General features: G+C 41.9%; 2 protein-coding genes across 13 annotated transcripts in view; one reads left to right on the plus strand and one right to left on the minus strand.

The window, feature by feature from the left end:
- The window catches only part of fcsk (fucose kinase), a 387175-nt gene extending 377105 nt beyond the window's left edge, over positions 1-10070 (minus strand). For 3 of the 5 annotated variants that reach the window (XR_015760001.1, XM_087996073.1, XM_087996077.1), the window contains exon 1: positions 9990-10070. The gene's annotated coding sequence lies outside the window, so the exon portion shown is untranslated. Of the gene's footprint in view, positions 1-5620; positions 5800-9989 lie in introns of those variants that run through there. The other 2 variants (XM_087996074.1, XM_087996072.1) reach the window with 2 other exon arrangements.
- Positions 10071-10828: 758 nt separating this feature from the next.
- The window catches only part of st3gal2 (ST3 beta-galactoside alpha-2,3-sialyltransferase 2), a 340428-nt gene continuing 325917 nt past the window's right edge, over positions 10829-25339 (plus strand). For 5 of the 8 annotated variants that reach the window (XM_087996080.1, XM_087996082.1, XM_087996078.1 and 2 more), the window contains exon 1: positions 10829-11091. The gene's annotated coding sequence lies outside the window, so the exon portion shown is untranslated. Of the gene's footprint in view, positions 11092-11121; positions 11293-25339 lie in introns of those variants that run through there. The other 3 variants (XM_087996083.1, XM_087996079.1, XM_087996086.1) reach the window with 1 other exon arrangement.

Genomic DNA, 25339 nt, shown 5'->3' on the forward strand with positions numbered 1-25339 from the left:
AAACTGGAGCACCTGGAGGAAATCCATGCAAACGCAGGGAGTGTGCGCAAATTCCACACAGATAGTCTCCTGAGGCTGGAATCAAACCTGGGTCCCTGGTGCTGTGAGGCAACAGTGCTAACCACTGAGCCACCATGCTGCCCCTAATGGATTTTTGGAAACCTCTATTCCAGACTGCTGGAGATCATTGATGGTTGAGTATATTCATGACAAAGATTGAAAGATGTTTAGAAAAATAGATTGAAGAAGCTGGGGATAGTACAGTAAGGCACAGTTTAACTAGCAACTTGGCCATGATAAACTGAATGGTGAAGCAGACTCAAAGGGCCAAATGGTCTATTTCTGAGCTTATTCTTGTGTAATTTATGAACAGTAAAGGAATAGGATGATCAGAAAATGTGAAGATCCTGACATCTACAAAAGGAACTCACTCCTAGTTCAAGCCACAAATAAGGTGAAAATGTATCAATTGTCATTCATGTCACTGTTAAATTAAGATAATTCACCATGCCATGTAATGCTATAGAGTCATACAGCATGGAAACAGACTCTTTGGTCCAACTCAACCATGCTGACTAGGTTTCACAAATTAAGCTAGTTCCATTTGCCTGTATTTGGCCCATATCTCTCTAAACTTTTCCTATTCATGCACCTATAAACCTCTACAGAATCACCCCTCAACCTCTAACGCTCCAGGATATAAAGGCCAGGCCTATTCAGCATCTCCCTATAACTCAAAGTCCCTCCCTGTCCTGGTAACATCCTTATAAATCTTTTCTGTACCCATTCCAATTTAATAATATACTTATAGCAGGGTGATGAAGAGTGGAGGGGTCAATTACTCGGGGACACAGGTTCAGTCGTGGTGGTGGTGGTGGGGGGGGAGCGGTCGGTGGGGGTGATGGAGAGGAGGTTGTTTCAAAGTAGTATGCAAGGCAAGTCTTTCAAACAAAGGGTGGTGAGTGCCTGGAGCATGCTGCCAGAGGTGGTGGTGGAAGCACACAATAGCAGCATTCAAGAACCACTTGATCAAATACTTAAATTGAAAGGAATAGAGGGATATGGATCCTATAAGAGAAGACACTTTTATGGAAGGGCAAATGTGTCAGCACACACTTGGAGGGCCAAAGGGCCTGTTCCTGTACTTTATTGTCCTTTGTTCTTTTCTGTCTAGAATTGGACACAATTCTGCAAAAGTAGTGTCACCAACATCCTGTACAGCTATAACATGACCTCCCAACTCCTATACTCAATGCTCTGACATCAAAGAGATCGCTCATTAACTATCAATGAAGTTAGTAAATGATAATCTGAAATATTCAGTTCCATATTGTAAATTCCAGAACTTCTTTTAAGTACTCACAGATCAACTTGACTCTTCTGGCTCCCAGTCATAAACAACATTTTCTCCCACATTAGGAAGATAAGTATAACAGACAAGCAACTGAGCAAGCCCAACTATAACTCAAGACTGTCTATTCACCTCATAAAGCAGAATATCTTCCCTTGTAGCACTTGAGGACCTTTGACAGGAGGAAGCATCACCTGGCTTTGATCTCCAACAGCAACAGTCCTTATTAAACTGTTTCTGGACCAGACAAGGCCTCTGAGCAGCCACCTAACATGAGTGGGGTTGCCAAGACTATGTGGCTGCAGCTGTGGTGTAGTCCAAATAACGATTCGCGATGTTGAGGAGTGTCTGCTGACTAAATTTAAGGTGTGCCTGAAGAACTCCATCTAGCTACTGACCGGCAGTGGCTGGTCAATTCTGTGTCTTATGATCTTATACTCCACAACCACCTAATGAAGGAGCAGCCCTCTGAAAGCCAGTGCTTCCAAATTGGATGATAACCTGGTGTTGTGTGATTTTTAACTTTGTCCACCCCAGTCCAACACCAATTCCTCCACATCATGACATGGATAGAGGACTGGTTGACAGACAGGAAAAAGAGAATAAAAATTAGGCAATGACTAATGGGGTACTGCAGACAGGCAGTGACTAGTGGAGTACTGCAGGATCAGTGTTAGGCCTCAAGTAATCACAATATATATTCATGATTTAGATGAGGGAACTAAATGTAATATCTCCAAACTTGCCGACGACACAAAGTTGGGTGGGAAAGTGAATTGTGAGGAAGATGCTGAGATGCTTCAGTTAGATTTGGACAAAGCTGAGGGAGTGGGCAAATGCATGAAGTATAATATGCATAAGTGAGAGATTCTTCTCTTTGGTAGCAAAATCAGGAAGGCAGATTATCTGAATGGTGATAGATTGGAAAAGGGGAAGGTGCAATGAGACTTGGGTGTTCTGGTACAAGAGTCACTCAAAGTAAGTATGCAAGTGCAGCAGGCAGTGAAGCCAAGTAGTGTGTTGGTCTTCATAATGAGAGGATTTACATACAGGAGCAGAGATACTTACTGCAGGTATAAGAGGATTTGATGAGATCACATTGGATATTATGAGCAATTCTGGTCTCCCTATCAGAGAGATAATGTTCAGGCTATGATGGAGTGCCAGGCCAATTCCTGGGATGGCAGGACTGACAACAGAAGACGGACTGGAGTTTAGAAGAATAATTTTATTTTTGGTGGTGGGAGGGTCTCATGGAAACCTATAAAATCCAATAGGCCGAGAGAGGATAAATGCAGGAAGGATGTCCCCAATAACCTCGAACTATACTTTCAGGGTTTGTAGTCTCAGGATATGGGGTAGTCCATTGAGGACTGTGATGAAGAGAAATTCCTTCACCCAGAGATTGGTGAGTCTGTCGAATTCTCTGTCTTAGAAAGCGGTTGAGGCCAAAACATTAAATACTTTCTAGGAGTTACACATAAAAACAGAAACTGCTGGAAAATCTCAGCAGGTCTGACAGCATCTGTGGAGAGAAATCAGAGTTAGTGTTCCAGATCCAGTGGCTCTTCTTCAGAAACCAACAGCAGATTGATTTGGATGATCAGCCATGGTCATGTTAAATGGCAAAGCAGGCTCATGGCCTTATTTTCTATGTTTCTATCCTACAAATGGTGGCCTTACTCTTTGCACATAGTATGAAGAATTTTTTTCCCAGCAAGGAGAAGTAAATTATGACACTGTTTAACTGAGAGATGATAGTATTAGAAACACAGAAGGTTCCAATATTTCATGCTTCATATCAGCATCAAGCTCACTGTCAGGAATATTACACTTTGATGTAGACTAAAGCTGTATCTGCTCTGTGCCAGCTATTGCCTCAGAGGAGCATTGCCTATTGCAGTTCTACAGAATTTCCATTTCACACAGCAGCAATCTTCTGAATGAGATCACCAATTTAATTGTGAACACTGTACTGTAGATTAAGAACTGAATTCATGCAGTATGGCCACTAAAATGCCTTTCTCAAGAAGCTTAACTTCATAGCGGATTACAAAATTTCAATGACTTTAGAAAAAATATTGAGTTGAGAAATAATCAAACCATAGATAATTAAAAGTTCATTAACTACTAAATCAGTTTTTAAAAATATTTCACAGAATAAGAGTTCTGCTTGATGGCCAGCCTTTTTTGCCTATTCCAACATGCCCTTGAATTAAATGGCTGGGTAGGCTATTTGGGCACTTTACAGTGCCACACTTCAGGACTAAACATTGAACTTAACAATTTCAAATCACGAACCCCCACTTCCTTGTCTATTACCTATCCCCCTACTATCCCAGATCCTGTAATAAAATGTAATGTTTCAGTACAGCCAACTCATTTTCATCTGCTCAGTCTCTATTATTGCTTATCCAACTTCTCTATTTCCCTGAGTTTCTATCAACAATCCCTTAATCTACCTACTCCTTTCCACCCCACCCCCCCACTCCATCTATCCATTCACTCCTTACCCCACTCCAATTATGTTTAAGAATGACTAAGAAACCATTGTTATCATTGTTAAAAACACATCATGGTACACTAACGTCCTTTAAAGGTAATATTTTACCCTTCGCTGGTCAAGCCTACGTATGACTCCAGACTCACAGCAGTGTGGTTCACTCTCAACAGCTCTAGCAAGGACTCAGATTAAGGGGTAATTAGGGACAGGCAATAAATGCTGTACCATTGTCCCCATGAAGTAATATTTTTAATTCTTGCTCACATTCCACTGTATTACTGAAGGAATGCTACATTGTTGTAGGTACTGCTTTTTGGATGAAATGTTAAAGCCAGACTCTGTCTGCCCTCTCAGGTGGATATTTACGATCAATGAGATGTCTTGAAAAAGGCATTATCTCCAGTGACCTAGTCAATATTTATCCCTCAAATCAGCAATATAAACAGATTGCTGTATCTGGTTATTATCACATTTCAGTTAAGAGGTTACACGATGATAAAGAGGTTTGGGAGTTTCTGATGTGATGAAAGAAGCTATATAAATACATGTCTTTCTTTAAATGGGCATTTGGGAATGTCATTGTCAAGTCTGATACTTCCTTACCAAATCAACAGTGTGATCACCAGTTGTTGTTCTTTATAAATAAGTTCCAAACTGGGTGGTTTCCAACACAACATTCATTTCACGCATTCAGCAATAAAATGCCAGAAATGCCTTGATTGTGTTCAATGGTAGCATTTCAGGAATAATTCTTGCACAACTAAAATTGATCATTGATTAACAGACATCAACAATTGTTAAGGATTTAGTGTTGGTCCAAGAGCAGTAGCTGGATTCTTTATTCAATCTCAGTCCTATCACTGGGACCCTATATCCAGACGTGTTGACGACCTTTTCCCTTGGGATTTTCACACTCTTCTGTTGATAACAGATAACATCTGGAAATGTTCCCTGAAACATTCCCCCTTTAGCCAACAGTCTCAAATTTTTCACCTTGTTTGATGTTACGTGGATCAGTGACTTGACTCAAAACATTAACTTTGCTTTCTCTTCACAGATGCTGCCTGATCTGCTGAGTTTCCTCAAACAATGTGTTTCGGATCTCCAGCTTTGCAGTTCTTTGATATATTTTACCTGTAGAAAACAAAGCTTTGGAATCTACATTATAGGAGAGATGTGATTGCACTGGAGAGGTGCAAAGATCCACCAGAATGTTGCCAAGGCTGAAGAGTTTGAAGAAGAGAGATTGGATAATAGCGATTGATTCCCCCAGGGCTGACCTTTACTTGTTCCTTTGTCTGTCCAATTGTTGTTCTCTCTCTCTGGGCTTCACCTTGGTCTATTGTTTACCCTTCTCCCCCCCCCCCCCCGCTGATCCTCAGCATGTAAACCAACCTTTTCCTAGTTAAAAATCACACAACACCAGATCTCCAAATCATAACCTTTTCCTAGTTACAATCAGTTCTGAAGGGAGGGGCACTGGACCCAAAATGTTAACTCTGCTTTCTCTCCAAGGATGTTGCCAAACCTGCTGAGTTTTCCCAGCATATTCTGTTTTCCAGCTCAACAGTTCTTTTTTAAAATTAATGTTTAACTCTCAGTCACACCTTGAAAAATTTCTACTCCCTCTGACAGGGTTGCAATACTAATCTTTTTTTCTTGTTCACGTTTATTACTTTAATTCTGGCGTTTGACAAAATATTTGCCAGAACCCGCTTCCACAGCGACATGGGAGTCACTGAGGGATGCATTCAGCTCAGACTTACCCCAAGTGGATTCCAACTTAAATTTCATCCTTTGTGTTTTGAATCCACTCTGAATCATAGGTATCTCTGATATACAATGCTCCTCAAACAGCTGTTCTCACCACATCCCAAGATCCCCACTCAGTGCAATGTGCTGACATATGCAAACTCTCAACCTCTATCAGCTTACGCTGGTTTGGAGCTGCCCTGCCTCCCAGTTTCACTTCATCTTCTGCCTCGTTCGATATTCTAATAAACTTTATCTTTTCCTTTCAGGCATGAAGGAAAACAAGATACAAGAACTTAGAGATACCCACACCCTTCTGGAACTTCCCTCCCCTCCCTTATCCCACCTCTGTCATATATTTACTATCTCTTCTGACCTTGTGCTCTCACATGCTGAATGTTATTGTTCTGAGTTTTATCCCTCTGCTTCCCCACCTCAATGAATTTCAGACAAGACATGACGGTGAACTCTTCTTCTGTCACCTTCACCTCCGAGCCTATTTCTTTAGGTAAAAGTTCTGTCCCTGTCCTAGAAGCCCCTTCACTCACCTTCAACACTCTCCCTCTACCTGAAAAAGGGTCGCTGAAGACAAAATGCTTCTCTCCACCTGCTGAGTTTTCTTAGCAATTTCTGTTTTTTGTTTCTGATTTCCCGTATTGACAGATCTTTGTTTTTTTTTTGGATAGGCTGGGGTTGTTTTCCTTGGAACAGAGGAGACTGAGGTGGGGACAAGATTGAAATGTGAAAGGAATAGGTTGCTACACAGGAAGAATTAATCCCTTTATGAAGGGATCAACAATTAGGGACATAGATTTAAGAAAAGGTGCAGAAGGGTTAGAGGGGATGAAAGGAAAAACATTTTCACCCTAAGTGTGATGGGAATCTGGAACTCGTTGCCTATCAAGGTGATAGATGCAGAAGCCCTCGTAACATCATCTAAGAAGTATTTAGATGTACGCTTTGCAATGCCAAGCCACAAGTCTTGGAAAATAGCAATAGAGTAGTAGAGTCATAGAGTTGTACAGCACAGAAACAGATCGTTTGATCCAACTCAACCATGCCAACCAGATATCCTAAATAAATCTAATCCCATTTGTAAGCATTTAGCCCATTTCCGACTAAACCCTTCCTATTCATATACCCAGCTGAAAAATGCGTTGCTGGAAAAGTACAGCAGGTCAGGCAGCATCCAAGGAGCAAGAGAATCGACGTTTCGGGCATAAGCCCTTCTTCAGGAATGAGGAAGGTGTGCCAAGCAGGCTAAGATAAAAGGTAGGGAGGAGGGACTTGGGGGAGGGGTGTTGGGAATGCGATAGGTGGAAGGAGGTTAAGGTGAGGGTGATAGGCCGGAGAGGGGGTGTGGGCGGAGAGGTCGGGAAGAAGATTGCAGGTCAAGAAGGCAGTGCTGAGTCCGAGGGTTGGGACTGAGATAACGTGGGGGGGAGGGGAAATGAGGAAGCTGGAGAAATCTGCATTCATCCCTTGTGGTTGGAGGGTTCCTAGGCGGAAGATGAGGTGCTCTTCCTCCAGGCGTTGTGTTGCCATGGTCTGGCGATGAAGGAGGCCAAGAACCTGTATGTCCTTGGCGGAGTGGGAGGGGAAGTTAAAATGTTCAGCCACGGGGCGGTTGGGTTGGTTGGTGCGAGTGCCCCAGAGGTGTTCTCTGAAACGTTCCGCAAGTAGGCAGCCTGTCTCCCCAATATATAGGAGGCCACATCGGGTGCAGCGGATGCAGTAAATGATGTGTGTGGAGGTGCAGGTGAATTTGTGACGGATATGGAAGGATCCCTTGGGGCCTTGGAGTGAAGTGAGGGGGGAGGTGTGGGCGCAAGTTTTGCATTTCTTACGGTTGCAGGGGAAGGTGCCGGGAGCGGAGGTTGGGTTGTTGGGGGGTGTGGACCTGATGAGGGAGTCGCAGGGGGAGTGGTTTTTCCGGAATGCTGATAGGGGAGGGGAGAGAAATATATCCTTGGTGGTGGAGTTGTTTGGAGGTGGCGGAAATGACGAAGGATGATACAATGTATCTGGAGGTTGGTGGGGTGGTAGGTGAGGACCAGTAGAGTTCTGTCCTGGTGGCGGTTGGAGGGGTTCAAGGGAGGAGGAGCAGGAAGTGGAGGAGATGCGGTGGAAAGCATCGTCAAACACGTCTGAGGGGAATTTGCGGTCTTTGAAGAAGGCGGCCATCTGGGTTGTTCAGTATTGGAATTGGTCCTCCTGGGAGCAGATGCGGCGGAGGCGAAGGAATTGGGAATGTGGGATGGCGTTTTTACAGAGGGGGCAGGTTGGGAGGAGGTGTAATCTAGGTAGCTGGGGGAGTCGGTCGGTTTATAGCAAATGTCCGTGTTGAGTCGGTCACCCGAGATAGAAATAGAGAGGTCTAGGAAGGGGAGGGAGGAGTCTGAGATGGTCCAGGTAAATTTGAGGTAGAGGTGGAAAGTGATAGTGAAGTGGATGAACTGTTCAACCTCCTCGTGGGAGCACGAGGTAGTGCCGATACAGTCATCGATGTAGCGGAGGAAAAAGTGGGGGGGATACCAGTGTAGCTGCGGAAGATGGACTGTTCCACATATCCGACGAAGAGGCAGGCATAGCTGGGGCCCATGCGGGTGCCCATGGCTACTCCATTGGTTTGGAGGAAATGGGAGGATTGGAAAGAGAAGTTGAGCGCCGATGCTCCCACTTCCTCCAAACCAAAGGAGTAGTCATGGGCACCCGCATGCAGGCCCTTGGCCTCCTCCATCGCCAGACCATGGCAACACGACGCCTGGAGGAAGAGCACCTCATCTTCCGCCTAGGAGATTTCTCCAGCTTCCTCATTTCCCCTCCCCCCACCTTATCTCAGTCCCAACCCTCGGACTCAGCACCGCCTTCTTGACCTGCAATCTTCTTCCCGACCTCTCCGCCCACACCCCCTCTCCGGTCTATCACCCTCACCTTAACCTCCTTCCACCTATCGCACTTCCAACACCCCTCCCCCAAGTCCCTCCTCCCTACCTTTTATCTTAACCTGCTTGGCACACCTTCCTCATTCCTGAAGAAGGGCTTATGCCCGAAATGTCGATTCTCCTGCTCCTTGGATGCTGCCTGACCTGCTGTGCTTTTCTAGCAACACATTTTTCAGCTCTGATCTCCAGCATCTGCAGTCCTCACTTTCTCCTATTCATATACCCATCAAAATACCTTTTAAATGGTGTAATTGTATCAGCCTCACTTCCTCTAGTAAGTCATTTCATACATACACCACCTGCTTGAAAAAGTTACCCCTTAGGTCCCTTTTATATCTTCCCCCTCTCACCTTAAGTCTATGTCCTCTAGTTTTGGACTCCCTACCCAGGGGAAAAAAACTTGACTATTCACCCTATCCATGCTCTTCAAAATTTTACAAACCTCTATAACGTCACCCCTCAGCTCAGACACTCCAGGGAAAATAGCCCCAGCCTATTCAGCGTCTTCCTTTAGCACAAACCTTCCAACAATGGCAAATACCCTGTAATTTTTTTTCTACACCCATTCAAGTTGCACAATATCTTTCCTATTGCTCAGAAACCAGAATTGAATGCAGTATTCTAAAAGTAGCCTTATCAATTTCCTGTACAGCCAAAACATGACCTCCCAACTCCTATACTCAATGCAATTTGCCATTATTTTTGAACAGCGCAGACTCGTTGAATCTAAGAGCCTTTTTCTGTGTTGTAGTCTTCTATGAGATCTCCCACTAAAACATTGCATAACATGGGCGGCATGGTGGCACAGCAGTTAGCACTGCTGCCTCACAGCGCCAGAGACCCGGGTTCAATTCCCACCTCAGGCAACTGACTGTGTGGAGTTTGCACGTTCTCCCCGTGTCTGTGTGGGTTTCCTCCAGGTGCTCCGGTTTCCTCCCACAGTCCAAAGATGTGCAGGTCAGGTGAATTGGCTAAATTGCCTGTAGTGTTAGGTAAGGGGTAAATGTAGGGGTAGGGGTGGGTTGCGCTTCGACAGGTCAGTGTGGACTTGTTGGGCCGAAGGGCCTGTTTCCACACTGTAATGTAATGTAATCTAATCTAAAAAAAAATGAAGGTACTTGAATGACTCAATACTTGTCGACTGTCTTGACAGACACATCAATCAATAAGGTGTGGGCATTTTCTTAACTTGGTTACTTGGACCTTGGGACGATATGCATTTTATTAACCAATAAATTTTAGTTCTTTTCATGGTCGCCTCTAACTATTTCCAGAAATGAGTACACGTTGTGCCGAAGAAACACACAGCTGTTCCAGTCAATATGGGTTGTCTATAATGGAGAGTTCTAAGTCATCTCTTATAAAACGACAGGTTAATTTAAAACGACATAAAGGGCTTTCCCCATTCCTCCGAAATTTACAATCATTCTAACCTTACCTGCCACACGCTATACTGTAAATGCACCAGACGCGCATTAGTTCCTCTCCCTCAACATAACATTGACCTTTCACCCTTCCCGAATAACGCTTGCGCAGTTGCCCACAGAGCAGAACCGGTCGTCAGCGGAGGGTAATGCGCATGTGTAGTTTGCATTCTGCTAGGATCAGGCACAGGCGGGAGGTGGGCAGTGCGCAATCGCAGTCGCAGTGCTCTCGTGTGCGATCTGGGAGCTGATGTGTAACCGTCGCGTGGCTCGATGTTCTTATGGGAGCTGCTTCAAGTCACTGTCCTGACGAGGGAGAACACCTTGAACCGTTTATTTCTTTATAGATATATTTCGAGCTTCTTCAACAATAAATAAAAACTTGCCTCCTCTTCCACGCAACATAAAAAGGAGAATAAAAGCTTAGTGTGTCTGAAATTAACGCAGTTTCTAAGAGACCTCCGGGGGTCCTTGCTTGCATTTTTCTGAGGTAAAATGTGCTTGTCCACTGTCTGTTTCGGAGCAAAGCTACAAAATAACAAGCGGTCGTTACGTTTTTTTCTCACAAAAAGGGCAGAAAATCTACAAAAGAAAGAGAATCAGTTCAGTGTAAGAGATAAACGTAGGCGACGCTGCGCGTGCTCTGACGCGCTAGGCCCACTGGGAGTTGTAGTTCCTGTGAACGGGAGTCCAGTGAGGGAAGTGGGGGTGACGGCAGGTGGGAACTACATGTTCCAGTGGCCTCTGCGGCGGATCCAAACTGCTGTGTGGATGTGTGTGGTGTAAGTCCCCCTCTGCGCTGGTGATATGATGATGATGATGATAGGGGTTGTGGTTCAGGGGGTAGTAGAGACAAACCATTACAAGAGAGAGAGAGAGATTCAGCTTCATCACCGCTAGGGAGCTAGCTGCAAGGGAATCAGAGAGGGAACGAATGCGTAATCCTCCTCGCGCCCCCAATCATGGAACCTTATAACCATCCTCACCACTACTAACGGCAGGGAGTATACAAAGGGTCAGCCTGCAGAATACAGAGCCCAGCTGCAAACAACACCACAACCCTCCAATCAGTAACACATTGCACATTTGGCTTTGTTACTGAAACACTGCTGAAGGGTAAGTGCTTATGAGCGGGCTCAGTTATAAAAACTGTAGAGTTTCTGTCCCGTGCCTTAGCGTCAAGATCTTGCTGCATTCACCGGGTTGCAGTTTCTTGATGAAATGAGCGTTTTATTAATAGTTTCTTCCGCTGATACAAATCTGGACTTCATTTACTGGATGTCTTACAGAGGGTACAGCTTTATGTGCTGCTATAAGGTAAATGTTCAACTTTAGCCCTTTATATTGTATAAGATTTTCTCTCCGTGAGGTTTGTTGCAGACCACGTGCAGGATAAAACGGTATTAAAATAAATTCCGAACAGCATCAACTTTCTCCCACTCATCTTTTGTAAATTAAAGCAAGTTAAATATTTGGACCTTTTCTTTTTGGTATCAGCTGAGTTTACACTTCCATAATGTCATATGCGTACAAAGGAAAATATAAACCACTCTTTCTTTACATATATATTACAATTTTTAAGTGTTTTATGTAACGTCGAGTGCTGCCCCGCAACGGCGTTAAACATGTAACAAACTAAAAGTCAGAACATTTATAGACTTCAGATGTTGGAATCTTAGGCTTGCGGGTGCGATATATACACGTTTTGCAGATCTTTTTTATACAGTGTCGAGTTTTCTGTGAATGTATTGTATAACTACATTAAGGATCGAGATTTTTTAATTTAAAAGTTCAGAAAGGAACAAAATCTTAAGCGGGCATTTCATTTTATAATTTTTTGTTATCAAAGGAAATAGCCGTAGTACCTCCCAGCAAAGGATAATTATTAACTTTATATTCCAACAAAGTTGCGGTTAATCGTAACCGTTATTTTAGGATAATTACATCGATCTTTTTTCATATGATTTTCTGTAAAAGCTATCATGAAAATATTCTTATGACTTAAAAACAACAAAATGATCTGGACAATAAATGCAAGATCAGTAACAGATGGCATTTAATAGACTAAAATGATGGACAAAGGAAACAAAAATTGATAAATTTAAATAGCCATGAATAGTGTTGAACTATCTCAGGGTGAAGTTGCATCCAAAAGATTTGCAAGATTCAACTTCTGACGTGTACCAAGTGCAAAATGCGTAAAATGAATTCTGTAATCAAAACTGTACAGGAAGTCATGAAATAATGTTCCTTTATTAACCCTAATAATACAAATTAGGAGCATCATAATATCAGAAATATCATACGCAGTATTTGGGTAGGTAATTATTCAAATGTCTATCCAAGGTTACAGAGGGTGTTGAAGTATAATACAGTATCATAGGCTCCAAAACTGGCACACAGTCAGCTAGATTCATTGAGATCATGTTTTGTGTATACCTGACTAGTTGTACATTTGTAAAGCCAGTACTTTGGATATATTAAAAACTTGTAATTAAGGCTACAGTTCTTTCTTCCTTTTATTTATTCTTCTGAGATATCATTCTGGTGAATAAAAACTTGAAACAGCTGTGAATGTTGGAAAACAGAAATAAAAATAGAAATTGCTAGAAAAGCTCTAGAAGGGGTTCTGAAGAAAGGTCACTGGACCCAAAGCGTTAACTCTGATTTCTCTTCACAGATGCTGCCAGACCTGCTGAGCTTTTTTTCAACAATTTCTGTTTTTGTTTCATTTTGGTGAAACTTTAACTGGCTTTATAGTTCTGACTTATACTTTCGCATTCTTTGAATTAAATTTATTTCTGTTTTTAGAAACTGGACTCTTAGTGCTGTTATTCGCATAATATATTATGTGATGGAGACTGAGAGATTTTTCTACCATATCATTTCTTTTAAGTTTTGGATTTTGAATTGATGACATCTTTTTCTGTTAGAGTTAACAATTAAACCACCATGTCTGGAGTGGTGATTGCTTTTGACAGCAACTTGCGGAGGTAGCTTTTAAGCTGAATGGGCATTGTTTATGTAATGAGTATTTTCAGCTGAGGAAGGCAAATAATTGTGTATCAGGGTTTCTGTTTGAGAATTCTGGAACGTTTTTAAGCTTCAGAGAGATACCCATAGCTTGTGGGTGGAGGGGAGTTTTTTTTTGTTTTTGCGTTGGGGGAATTTCTGCAAGATGAAGTTTGAAATGTAAGACAGTGCTCTTGAGAAAGGGTGAAGGATGTTTAGATGAAATTTTGAAGAGGTTTTTGGAGCTGAGAATATTTTAAGCTCTGATGCAATAAAACTTTCAGAAAAACGGTATCGGATTTTACAGACAGAAAGTTTAAGACGGTTAATTGAACATATTGAGGTGTTTAAAAAAAAAAAATGGTTCTCTGGTGAGTATTGTCCAAAGGGTGCTTTTGAATGCTATGAAGGAATATTTTAGAATTATAGATTTACTGCATATTTCAAAATTTTCAACATATATATTAATTTTGTCTATTCTATTTTATCTTCAATTTATTTGCAAAATAAACTTAATTTTATTGTTCGCACACATTGAGCAGATTTAATTCAAATGTTCTGGTGGCAGACTACCTTGTTAAAACAAAATAAAGCAAAACAAAATATGATGTACTAAGACACACAAGGATGAGAACTGACTTTTCCAGTAATAACATCAACTGGGACCATAACAACTGAAAGAACTAAATGCATTGCTAGTGGAGTTCTCAACTTCTTCGAACTTGTGTAACTTGCTATCAATCGGTCAAAATCCTTCTATGTTTTCTCAACTTTAATGGTATTTGTCTCTTCAGTGAAAATCATCATCTTTTAAACCTTTCCTTCTCAATTAAAACTGTTTTCCTGATATGTATATACATTTGGTCGAAGTGGAGGGAATCCTGTGGACTCCAGTTTGAGTCTTGTTCATGGTGCTTTTAATCTCAGGCCACCTCCTTCCCCCAAAGCAGAGTTCCCTCTTGTCTTCACTCTGTGCTCCACCAGCGTGCGCATTCACCACATCATTTATGTTACAGTATTTGTATAACATGACCCCCTCCAAGCTCACCTATCCCTCTCCTTTCTGTTTCTGGATTCACTGCATGCACATACATTCACTCCCTCCAAAACAGACTATGTATAAGATGCACTGCAGACATTCATCAAGATTTCTTCGACAGCAGTAAATCTATAATCCCAAATTACTCCTTTGTAGCATCCAGAAGCACCATTTGGACAGTACTCATCAGAGAAAGGTGTTTTCTTGGAGCACCTCAATATGCTTAAATTAACTGTGTCTTAAGCTCCCTGTCTGTAAAAATTGACAGCCTTTTCCTGAAAGTTTTTATTACACCAGAGCTTAAAATATTGTCAGCTTTAAAAACCTCTTCAAGGTTTTATCCAAATATCTTTCACCCTTTCTCAAGACATTGTGTTTTACGTTTCAAACTTCATCCTGTCGAACTGCCCCCACTGCAAAAACAAAACAAAACTCTCCTCCATCCACAAGCTAAGGGTATCTCCCCAAAGCTTAAAAATCCATGATCACCACCATCTAGAAAGACAAGGTCAGCAGGTACATGGGAACACTCCTGCAAGTTCTCCTCCAAGCCGTTCACCATTCCTGACTTGGAAATATATCATCAATCCTTCATTATCACTGGATCAAAATCATGGAACTCCCTCCTTACCATGTAGTGAGTCTACCTACACCAAACAGATGGCAACATTTCAAGGAGGCAACTTACCACCACCTTTTCAAAGGCAACGATGGCCGGCCAGCATTTACTGCCATCCACAATGCCACATCGATGAATGAATTTTAAGGTTTAAGCTTTTTTTTTAAAAAAAATCATTCAATGGATATGAGTACCATCCGCTAGCATTTAAAGCACACCTCTAACTTCTCAGCAGTTTTTAAGAGCCAACCACATTACTTGGTCTGCGTCCTTCACACAAAGATGGCAGATATTCTTCCCTAAAGAACTTGGCAAACCAGATGGGTTTTGATGTCAGTTAATAAGGGTTACACATGCCATTTGGATTTCAAACCTTTATCCCCAGAATGTTAGCCTTGGACTTCTGGATTACTAGCCCAGTTACATTAGCACTAGGCTACTGTATCCTCTATCATCAAAGCCCTTTTATCTATCCAAAATTCAAAACCGTAGCTGTTTGACAAATCTACAGTGTTCAACTTGAGTTAAACCTCCCCACTCATTCGCTTTGGCAATATCGAGCCCCTGCAACCTCCTCACCTTCCACAGGCTCGGTCAGGAGTGACTCATGTGCCATGTGTCGAAGGTTATGTTGTCCTTGTTTTTTTTTTCAAAAAGGGTTATAAAAGGCAGAGGTTCCTGTTTGTCTGGGATTAGTTTACTTTGATTATGGCTAACATATATTGCCTAAGGTACTATCAAGGAAAAGGGCTTTTTTAAGGTATTTAAAAAAAACACTTGTACAATGTAAGGGAAGTGGCCAGTTCTCCCAGTTCAGGGATTTTTCTAGTTTGGTTGTTTTTAGCTGGGGACCTAAAGAAACAACTGGTGGAGTGAAAAGAGTTTCCATTCAGCAATTGATCCCGAGCTGATTCTCTGACATCTCTCATGTAAGAATCTGTGTTTGATTTTACCTTTTTTGCCAAGGGGGATGTTGCAGGAATTTGGAGCAGCATCATTAGGTTGCGTTAAGAGTCAGTTGGGTTTTCAGATAGGTTAGGTTATTCTATATTCTGTTCGCTTTTGTTCGTTTCATTCAATAGTCTGCAGATAAATCCTGTTTTATTTAAAACTGAGTGGTTTGACCAGCAGCATATCCTGGAACATCTACCTTCCATCTGTTTAAAATGACTAGAAAAGTTAGGGTCTGGGCTACCTTCTTGAAGTGTTTTGAGGGGGTCTGGCCTGGACCATAATAGCCTGGACAGCATTGAGCAACCTCATACTACCAAGGATAGAACAGATTACTCAATTGGCAATCCTACCATTGGACCCAATATTTTCCTAGCTTATCCATCTTTGGCACATTGTGGCTACAGTATTGACAACTTGCAGGATGCACTTCAGCAAATTGAAGTTACATTATAGCACATTTTACTGCTATTACCGCTTTTTAGCATTGTGGGAGCATCAGCAACACACAGACCTTGACAAATCAAGAAGAAATACCACCAGCTTATCTGAGAATCTAAGGATGAGCAACAAATTTAGCTATGTCAGTGATACGATCATTTCAAGAATAAATTTGAAGAAGATTGCCGTACCCCAGTCAGTAATGCTGCTAGGGTGAAAGAAAGCAAAGTTTAGTTGTATAGAACTTGAGAATTGCTGATCTTAAAAAAAGATACGTTTTGGCAAAGCTTTTCATCTAGTACTCATCAGGATCAATTGCAAGAATACCAGTTTAAGGGGGAAACCAACATTTATGCTGTATGAGAGGAAAATGAGTTTCAAATGAGCAATTTGCTGTGTCATTGGTCAAGGCATTGCACTGAGAAGTGGTTTAAAATTTAAAGAAATCCTAACAATTACTTATTAATTGTATTAACTGGTGTATTCTCCAGGGCAATGCTTTTACCAACAGAGTCCATTTACCAACCTGCCAGAATTCTCCTTTCATATAGTACAAATGTTTGTTTCCCCCCTCAAAATTGGTACTTCATGTGGATTGTCCTGATGAGTGCAAGACAAAAAGCTTTGACGAAATATGTCTTTTCTTTCTCAGCAATGTAAGTTTAAATTGTATGGAGAGAGAGAGAGAGAGCAAACAAGGTATCTACTTATCTTGTCATATTCCTTTTCTACACCCTCATTCTATTACTGAAGAAGGGCTTATGCCCAAAACGTCAATTCTCCTACTCCTCGGATGTTGCCTGGCCTGCTATGTTTTTCCAGCACATTTTTCATCTCTGGTACTCCAGCATCTGCAGTCCTCACTTTCTCCTCATTGTATAGCCTTGTTGGGAAAATAAATGCTTTTTATTGTTAATTGGGTGTTTTATAAGCAGTTACCATGCTGTTTATGTGAGTTTCTTCTTTTATCATAACATTGCACTGAAAATTTTGTACTCTTTAAATGGTAATATTCATGTGTGAACTCCTAGGAGCCTTTTGTAGATAGTTTTGTGATAAAGCAGAAGTAATTTTAAAAATATATAACTGATTGTGGTATTAGTTTTGTTTACACTAATCTGCCGTGGATCCATTAATCTCCGAAATGTCACTTTCACCTGGCTCAGAATTGCTCTCAGCTATATTATGCAGCTGTGGTGTTTGATACTAGTTTAGGCTAAGGAAAGGTTCGCTACATGTATTGATGCTCTGTCCCTAACTAAAACAGATTTTTTTCTTTTCTTGATGACTTGGAAGTGCCAGTGTTGGATTGGGGTGGACAAAGTTAAATTTCACACAACATGAGGTTATAGGAGAAAGTGAGGACTGCAGATGCTGGAGATCAGAGTCGAAAGTGAGGCCACTTTTGGAATGTTGCATAGAGTTCTGATCACCACACTACCAAAAGGACATGATTGCTTTGGAGAGGGTGCAGAGAAAGTTTACCTGAATGTTGCCTGGGTTTTAGTTATGAGGAGAAGTTGGATAAGCGTGGATTGTCTTCCCTGGAAAGATGATGGCTGAGGACTGACCTGAGTGGTCTACAAAAATTTGAAGAAGCTTCGTTAGGGTGGATAGTCAGACCTTTTCGCAAGGATGGAAAGGTCAGCTATGAGAGGGCACGGTTTCAAGGTGGGGGGGAAGGTTAGGAGAGAAGTGCAGGGAAAACTTTTCAGAAGGTGGTAGGCGCTTGGATGCACTACCAGTGGAGGTGGTGGAAGCAGGCAATTTAAGATGTATTTGATAAATACATGAATGGGAGGCGAACAGGGGGATAGAAATCGTGCATGGTCAATAACTAGCAGGTTTAAATAAAGATTAGGTATTGGCACAGGCTTGGTGTGCTACAGGGCTTGTTCTTATGCTGTATTGTATGTATGATGGTGGCATAAGACAGATGAGTGTAGCGTACAGCCAATCTGGCAGGCGCAGGTACAGGCTGCAGAAGCAGCATGTGGTATTTATGAAAATAATTTCTTGGCTTAAATTTACTTATCGTTTTCTGCATCTCTTTTAAGGTATTCTGATAAATCAAGAACTAGTTATTTCTATCATGATATCATCTGGAGGATAGGAAGTCAGGTGGCTAAATGGCATTCAGGGTGAAGATCAGTTATCTTAAATTTGAAGCAGGTTTTTGAGGGGCATATAATCTACTCTGGGAACTATTGCTTGTGTTCACAGAATTTTAGAATTGTTATAGTGCAGAAGGAGGTCAATTCAGCCCATTGTGCCTGCATTGGCTCCATCATAGAGTGCTGATGTCCTGCCTTTTCCCCATATCCCTACGCACCATTTCTACCCAAATAATCATCCAATGCCTCATTTGAACCTGCCTCCACTTTTTTTCCAGACAATTCATCCCATACCATAACTACTCAGTGTTTAAATTTTTTTTCTCTTGCATCACTCTTGCTTTGTTTGCACATCACTGTTTTTATTGAACTCCGTGAGAAATAGTCCCCTTCTGGATGAGAGCCTGTATTCTGGGTCTAGTCATATAGTATTGCTGCAATACTATTGCAGATCTGGAACCAAATTAACAGGATAAATTGAAAGGTCCTCCCAATTAAAGGATTGCCAACAAGATTTCACTTGTCATTACTTAAATCCTGTTTCATTATGATTCATATTTAACAGGAAAATGATACTCCAAATGAAAAAGTGAATTTGTCTTTAAATAGATGGTACAATGCATTGCCTACATGCTCTGTGTTCATGCCTTTTGATCAAAAGTGGTCACGAATCACCAAGTTTCTATTAGAGTTTCCCAATGCAGTTGGATTATATGGCATGACTCCGAACTGAGGTCTTGATGTGGAATTTTCTGTTCTACTTTGAATTATAAGTGCAATTCAAAATATGACGTCTTGGAATGCTTAGCATTCGTGGCAGTATTGACAAATTAATTTTAGCTGAGTTCACAGTTGATGCTGCGCAACTAGTCCCAGCAATCCTGGGTTTTGAAGGGCGTTCTTGGGGGAAAAAAAAGCCAAAATTCCTATTTCTGATTTCAATCAGTTTCTTCCCTCCCCAAAATGTAGGGACCAGATGAAACCTGGATATGGCTCAGTTGTGATGCCCTCCCCTTCACTGTTGAGGAGTACATTGAGCACCTCCTAGTTCGGTAATGATGTGTGGACTTGGACAGGGAACAACTTTGGACCTTGAAGAAGTAAAATCTAACATGAAGGTTCCTCTTATTGTCTTATTAACAATAACTACCATATCAATGTAACTTGTACCTTTATGTGTAAGGGTGACCTTTAGACTCATTTATCTCCTTTCAGCCATCTCCCATTTTAATGTTATGCCAGGCTATCCTTTTTGTTAACCATTTTGTGTAAGCAGGTACAGGTCACCCCTATATAATGCAATAAATTCTACTTTGATAAAGTCAAGAGGACCTTCTCATTAGACGACCAGTGGATTTTCCTTTGCCACACTAAATCAAAAAAGCCCTGTAGATCCCTAACAGGAAATAGGATGATGGCAGCAAATCCACTAGCTGGATGTTAGACCATAATGAATTGTGAAGATTGATCATTCAACTTTGTGTGCATATCTGGAGCCTCCTTCACTCACCATCTAAGTTGGGTAAATCTGATCATAGAATCCCTATAGTGCAGAAAGAGGCCATTAAGTTGGCACTGACATTCCAAAGAATTTGGATTTTGGGAAGGAGGTAGAAGCATGCTGTGCAGGGGTTTTGGGTGGGGGAGGGGGGGGGGGGGGTTGGCAATTACCAGATGAAATAAGGTTAGTGACTTATTATGTCCACAATAATGAGCTGATGTTTCATGGTGAAGTCATTGTCCAGAGGGAGATTGCAGAGGCTGAGCACCAGCTGTCAGATACCAATGTAGAGGTCGATATGCCAGACAACAATAGCTTCTTTGCAAAATCCACAAACCGTACTGCCTGGACAGACCAATTGTTTCTGCCTGCTCCACAGAACTCATCTCTTCCAACTTCAACTCTGTTTTTTCTCCCCCTGTCCAGATCCTTCCCACTTATATCTGTGATTCCTCTGATGCTTTACTTCGGTTTCAGAAATTCCAGTTCACAGGCTCCAGCCGCCTCCTCTTGACCATGGACATGCACTCCCTCTACAGGTCCATCCCCCATCAGGTGGTCTCTAGGCTCCCTGCTTCTTCCTGGGACAAAGGCCTGAACCATCCCATTCACCACCACCCTCCTCTGCCTGGCCGAGCGCTCCTCACTCTGAATAATTTTTCTTTTAACTCCTCTCAATTTCTTTTGGTCAGAGGTGTGGCCATGATACCCACATGGGCTCCAATTATGCCCGACCCTTTGTTGGATACATGGAACGTACCTTGTTGCAGCTCTTCTCTGGTGCCCACCCAGTATGTTGATGACATCATCAGTGCTGCTTCCCCCCCTCTCATTCAGAATTAGAAAAGGTTTATCAATTTTGCTTTCAATTCCCACCCTGCTCTCACCTTCATCTGGTCCATCTCTGACACCTCTCTTAGCTTCCTTAACTCTCCCCATTTCTGGGGATAGTCTGGCCACTAATATCTACCACAAACATGCTGACTCCCACAGTTACCTTGACTATACATCCTCGCTCATTGCTTTCAGTAAAGGCGCTATCCTGTTCTCCTTTTCCCTCTGTTTCCATCGCACCTGCTCTATTGTTGCCAATTTTAATGGGGGGCATCTGAAATGTCCATCATCTTCCTCAACCAAGGATTCCCTAGCACCAGTTGACAGTTCCCTCAGCTGGATCTGACCCATGTCCTGCACTTCACCCTTAACCCCATCTCTTGCCTCCCACGACAGCAATAGGGACCCGCTTGTCCTCACCAACCAGCATCCACATCCAGAGAGTCATTTAGCTGCCATTTCCACCACCACCAGACTCTTATTCCCCTCCCCTCCCTTGTCAGCCTTCCGCAAGGAATGTTCCCTCTGGGACACCCTGGTGCACTTCTCCACTTCCAGCACACACACACACACACACCACCTTCCACCATGGGATATTCCCTTACAACCACACAATGTGCAACACCTGCCCATTTACTTCCTACCCCCCGTTACGACACGGGGTAAATTCCCCCCTGCTAACTTAAACCTCTAACACAGAAAAGAGTACCCTGTGTAGTAATCTGTGAAAATTCGACAAGCCAAGAACTAGTTAAGAAATAAAGTTGTTACTTTTACTTGTTACTTTGAAGTATAACAGAATAACTAACAACTATTGACAACCCCTTGCTCTAATCTATCATTTATTTTCTATTCTGTAATGTTAGTCTGATAAAATCCCCAATTATGATTTACCAAAGTTCAAATTTCAAAACCAGCCAGCTGTTGAATCTTCACTTGGTATCTTCCTTTATAGCTTTTCTTCTACTTTGGGATTTCTGTTTCACAGGTCACTGATTGATTAAAGGTATCTTTTTAAGAGAGCTGCTTTTCTGGGCAGTCTACACATGTTGGCAGTTCTCCCCCAACTGTTTATTTTTGTTCGGTTTTATATCCCAAAGCATCGGATCGTTTCATTGGTGCTAATGTTGTCAAAATGCCAAATTCAAACTTGATTGAAGTTTGGTATGTTGGGGCATAATTTAAACTGGCTGAATTCGAGTTTTTTTTGCTCGAGGCAACCCAGCTTATCTAGCTGTTCGGCCAAATGTTACATTTTAAATTTTCCGGTACTTAGTTGTGCCCCTCTAAGTCCTTGCGAGCTGTCAGCTCTCTGAAAGGTACATTACACCTTACACCTTCATCATACCTCACCCCTTAATAAAAAAAATGGCTTCATCTTTGTCTATTCTTTAAACACAATACCATAACATGCAGATAGCTTTAATCTAAGTTCACCTTAATGTCTTCCCAAAACAATGGATAAATACAAATCTCTCATCTAAACTTAATCAGTTAAATCTGCGATAATGCATCTGCAATTGCATGCTTACAACCTGCAACATGTATGATTTTAAATTAAAAGTCTGTAACATAAGACTCTAACAAAATAGTCTCATATTCCTGTCTTCAAAGCGTTCTAAGAATGTAAGAGGATTTGTGTGTACAACCATCTCTGATATTGTTCATGACGTACACATGAAAATGCTGAGGGGCCAGTAACAAACTCAATAGTTATTTTTTGATCGTGGAATGTTTCCACTGGTAGATGTTGAGCTTCTTAGAAAAATAACCCACTGGCAGTTCAATCACATCCTCATCCTTCCGTAGGAGTACAGCTCCAACTCCAATGTCACAAGCATCGATGGTGACTTTAAAAGGTTTTGAAAAGTTTGGTGTAACTAACCACCACACCAGTTTTAATGTGGCTCTAAAATGGTCGAATGCTTCCTGGCATTGTTCTGTCCATCAAAACCTTTTGTTGTTTTTTAGCAAATCGGTTAATGGTGCCACTACACTGCTGAAGTTTGGAACAAACGTCTGACGGAATCCGCTGAGTCCTAAGAATTGCAGCACCTCTTTCTTCGATGGCCTTTGTCTTTGCGTTCCGGGGAGTCAAACTTCCATAACCAATGTTATATCCCAAGAATGTCATCTCTGCTTTTGCGAATTCTGTTTTGTTTATCACCAGTTTTGCTTCTCGTAGTTGTTCAATGAACTCTGTCAACTGTACTATGTGATCTTTCCAGGACTTACTAAAGATCACTACATCATCCAAATAGACTGCACAGTTTGTTAACCCAGCCACAACTCTGTTCATGTGTCTTTGGAATGTGGCGGCTGCGGTCTTCATTCCAAAGGCATCACTTTAAACTGATGCAGCCTGTTTGGGGTTACAAATGCAGAAATTTCTTTTGCCGTCTCTGATAAAGGTACCTGCCAGTAACCATGCAGTAAGTCCATCTTGGTGATGCAACTGGCCTGTCCGACTTTCTCGATACAGTTCTCCAATCTAGGAATTGAATGTGAGTCAGATTTTGTAATTGCGTTGACCTTTCGATATTCCACGCAGAATCATTGAATTCTATCCAGGTTGGGAACTAGGATGATCGATGATGTCCTTGTCGAGCATGGCCTCCACCTCCATCTGGACCTGTCTGGCTTTGAAAGGATGAAGCCAATAGGGATGTTGTTCATCGGAGCAGTATTTCCTACATCTACTTCATGTATAATAACACTGGTCCTCCTCATCTGATTCTTACATATATCCTTATACTGAAGTAACAAATCTTTCAACTGCGTTCTAGCTTACTAACCTATCCCACTCCTCAAGGACGACTTCATTTTTAAAGTATATTTTGAGGCACATCAAAATCCAGGTCATCTGGATTTGATTCCTCACTCTGTGGGGCAGTAAACTAACATTTGTTTCTCCAGTTCTTTCTTTCTTGCATAATACAGTTTCAAAATGTTCACATGACATACCCGATACCTTTTTTTTTCTATCTGGCATCTTTATGAGATAGTTCACCTGACTCCATTTTTTTCTCAATTTGATAGGAACCACTAAACCTGGCTTTGAAGGGATCTCCTATCACTGGTAACAGTACTAACACATCATCCCCTCGGGAAAATATTTGAGTCTCCGCTTTTATCTGCCACCTGCTCCATTTTGCACTGTGCCCTCTTTAGATGCTGTTTAGCTAACTCACCTACTCTATTTATCTCTCCCTCACCTCCGATACATAACCTGAGATCTCAGACTGTGGTCCTGTCAATTTTTCTTTAATTATTTTCAAAGGGCCTCTCACTTCATGCCCAAATATTAACTCGAAGGGAGTGAACAGAGTAGATTCATTTGGGGCATCTCTAATGGAAAACAATATGAGTGGGATACCTTTATCCCAATCATTCGGGTAATCCTGACAGTATGCTCACAACATGGCACAGACCTTGAAGACCACCTTTCTAAAGCTCCCTGGTAGTCAGGATGATATGCACTGGATTTGAAGTGCTGTATAACTAAGCTATCCTTAAAGAGTCCAGCAGTAAAATTTCACCCTTGGTCCAACTGAATCTCTCTGCTGAGCCGATACTGTGTGAAGAAAGATACTAACTCCTCTACTACTCTTTTTGCCTTGATACTCCATAATGGAATTACCTCTGGAAATCTGGTAGACACATCCATTATGGTTAACAAGTACCGGTTCCCACTTATAGTTCTCGGGAGGGGACCTATACAATCAATTATAATCCTTGTGAAAGGTTCTTCACGTTTGGGAATCGGCAATAAAGCTGCTGGTTTTATTGCCACCTGTGGCTTACCTATCACTTGACATCATGATGTCATTCCTGATGAAGGGCCTATGCCTGAAGCGTAGATTCTCCTGCTCCTCGAATGCTGCCTAAACTGTTGTGCTTTTCTAGCACCATGCTCTCGAATCTGATCTCCAGCATCTGCAGTCCTGGCTGTCTCTACCATTTGGCATGTATGACACATACGATAAAAGGTAACCACATCCTTGTGCATTCCTGGCCAATAAAAATGTTTTTGTACCTTTTTAGCCTGAGTCTTTCATACCCCAATTTGACTTTCTGCAAGCAGTTCATGTGCTACCCATAATACCATCTGTCTGTATGCTGCTGGTAACACAATCTCGTGCACTTCAGCTCAATTCTCCTCTACACTAATCTGCTGTGGTCTCCGTTTCCACCTTTTTAGTATTTTATCTTTCAAATAATCCTCCAAACTATTCTCTGCCTCCTTTTCGGACAACGCATCCACATATATATCTTTTATTGTCTTGTCTTGCTGTTGCGAGTCCCTTAGCCTTTCAGGACTGAACACTTCTGTCTGACTCTCTGCCTGTTCAGGTTTTTCCTGCACCATTACATCAAAATCCGCTAACTGAACCTCAACACCTTCATTTCTCTCTTTACTTTTCGCTTCGTGCTGTGATCTATGATAGTGGGATCTGGGTATCATACAGTTTGGGAAATTACCAGGATATTTCTGTTTACACTCCTCAGTTTTTTTGGTCTTCCTTGGGCTTCTCCACAACAAGGGGTGTCACTCCTACCTTGGATCCTGCCAAATCATTACCAAGAACAAACTGAATTCCTGGAACTGACGCTCTGTCAATTACTCCCACTGTAACTTCCGCAGTCTTGAGTTGGCACTCCAACCTGATCTTACATAGGGGAATGCTAAATTTCTGTCCATCTATCCCACAAATTATCATACTCTCTGGTAACTGATCAGAAAGAGTGCATATTCGCTCATCCCTTACTATCAGCGACCGGTTAGATCCTGTATCTCTCAAAATGATAACTACTTGTCCTTCTCCCCTGTTCTTTGAGTAATCTTTACCCAC

This window comes from Chiloscyllium plagiosum, unplaced genomic scaffold (assembly GCF_037043375.1).
Source record: "Chiloscyllium plagiosum isolate Xiang-an unplaced genomic scaffold, Cpla_swu_hap1 HiC_scaffold_17, whole genome shotgun sequence".
NCBI lineage: Eukaryota > Metazoa > Chordata > Chondrichthyes > Orectolobiformes > Hemiscylliidae > Chiloscyllium > Chiloscyllium plagiosum.